The sequence below is a fragment of the Haliaeetus leucocephalus genome, unplaced genomic scaffold, assembly GCF_000737465.1.
Source record: "Haliaeetus leucocephalus isolate CR32 unplaced genomic scaffold, Haliaeetus_leucocephalus-4.0 Scaffold151, whole genome shotgun sequence".
Taxonomy (NCBI): Eukaryota; Metazoa; Chordata; class Aves; order Accipitriformes; family Accipitridae; genus Haliaeetus; species Haliaeetus leucocephalus.
In genome coordinates, this window is record NW_010972587.1 from 15,706,482 (window position 1) to 15,709,052 (window position 2,571).

Consider the following 2,571-nt stretch of genomic DNA (forward strand, 5'->3'; position numbering starts at 1 on the left):
TTTTGTTGCCGAATATTCAGACTGCAGTCCGTACATAGATGCTTTGCAAACTTTACCGTCCTGAAGACCCAGCATAATTACTCTTCATCCCAACCAGGCATGGGAATGACTCAGCCTCCAACTCCTCCTTTTCTGCCCGTACCGGTACACCACCATCATGCCTCTTTCTAATCCCTTCTCAGGACACTCCACTGTCAATCTCCTCCATACAGCTTGGCAGCCATTTGAAATGGTGGTGACTTAACACCGGAGGAGTCCTGAAAATAGCTTGGTTTCACCCCAAACTGCAGCATCCCGGTAGGTTCCTGTATTTGTTCCATAAGGCAACAACCATGGAGCATTGCTCGGGAGAACACCTTTCCAGCACGCAGTATGAATGAATACACAACAGTGCATATGCAACGAATCACAGGGAAATGGGGGCTGAACCACAATAAATAAATCATATGGATACACATTTTTACTCTAGCTAGTACACATTGGTTATATGCAAGAAAATATGTTCTGAAAGCTTTTCCTTGTAGATATGGAAACGATTTCTTAGAAACAGTCCCCCTCAGTTATCAGACCTATTCAAAACAAATGAAAAACAAACATTTCCAAAAACAAATAAGGTGTCAAAATGTGGCTGTGTAAGACTAATCTAATGAAAACAATTACAATTACTTAAAAGCAAGAAAATAATTAATTTAAGGACATCTTGAGTCTCACAATGGCCACATGATGGCCTAGTGAATTATTCTTACCAGATTAAAGCAGAGGTGGAAGCAGGTCTATGGGTAGCCTTCGGTAACATCAGTCAAAGTAATCTTCAGCCATGTAGATTTCTTTTCTACGTTATTATGGATGCTGCTGAAATTTGTGTTCACGCAGGTCTCAGCAAAGGGATATGAACAGACTCTCACTAAGGGAAAGACTCCTCAATACTGGATTGAAAGAAATCACAGGATTCCCTTAATAAACAGCCTCAACTCTGACCAAGAATTGCAGTTTTTAGATATATTATTTTTAATCTTTCTGTCAGAGTACTTGCTTTTATTCAACAGGAAACGTTGCCAGGTATTAGGTCTGTCAACAAGTACATTACTTATATAAGTTACTTACATAATGGGTACTTCTGGAATCCAACGGTTTATATATAGGTTGGTATGAAAATGTGAAAACTATAAACTTTTTGAGAAATATATTATTTTTTATCTATATATTCACCTGAATTTGATTAATATGTAGCTCCATATACGAAGTATGTGTTACAGTTGAATACATATGGAGAAAAACATGGAATTTCTCACATAAATAGGTGCTTATATTCCATTGTATGTTTAGTTTTCAAAAGAGCACTGCATTTGTGTTCACATGTCAGGACTGCTACTGAAAACAGCATTTATTTTTATGCAGGCCTGAGTCTTGCCTACAGTCAGAAGTGGTAAAGTTAATTCATAGAGCTTTCCTGTCGTGGATATACGTGTATCAATATATAATTTAATATATCCAAAGTAATGTTAACTTGTTTTAGGAAGGAGAATAAGCTATGCCAACACAAGGCACTTTACTGTTAGTGGAACGGGCGTATTTTACGAGGCTGTACTAGTACAACACTTCAACCTAAGACACAAAAGTAAAGAAGAAAAACATCATGCCACTAAAAGAAATAGTTATGCCAGTGCATTCTGTGATGAACACCTCTCTTTCCTATCAATTGCTGAAATAAGTAAAATTCTCAGATGGGTATTGTTATGGCAAAAGTAGTAACAGCTTGTGCACCGGGGGATAACTGATAATTAAACACCCAGGATGAGGCTGCCTGTTTGGACAGCTCAGGATGCCGGTGCAGGATTGCCACTGGAGAGCTATAAAGGCGGTGAGTAAAAGTGCTCTTTTTGTCTGTCAGCTGAGGTGATGAGGTCCCTCGAGTGGCACAGGGATTACAGGAAAAAGGAGGGGAGAGTTACGGGTTCAGTCATCACAGCCCCATGGCCCAGGGTGTCTGCGGTAGAAAGGGGAGACAGAACCAATGTGGTTTGTGTGCCTTTCTGACAACACAAAAGACGGGGGAAAAAAAGCCTTTTTGGCTGGGGAGAGATCCTCTCCTTAAGAACCTGCAGGAAGTTGCTTCTGTCAAAATTACTTACAGCCCCTATGCATAAAACCAGGATTTGCCTGGATTTTCTAAGCGAAGAGAGAAAAGCAAGAAAAATACCTTTTTCTGTGCCTTTGGCTTCTGTTCCAAATGGGGGACGGTCCCGGAAAATCCTAGTAGTAGTAGTAGTAGTAGTAATAACAAAAATCTGTTTAGTGAAGGGTCAGCATGGGTCAGCTGTGCCCGGGGAACAGGGCGGGGGGGGGGGGGGCTTCGGCCCCCCGAAGTTAGGCCTGGGGGGGTCAGCGGGACAGCGGCCCGAGAACCGGGGGCGGACGGGACGTGGAAGCGGTCTCCAAATTTTGCGACTTTAGAAAGAGATGTCCTCGTCAGAGAAGCAATCCTGTCACACCAGGTCCTCGCGGTTGGCGCCTGTGAGGATGGGGCGGGGGGGGGAAGGGACAAAGGGGAAAAAGGCGGGGTGAGGGGGG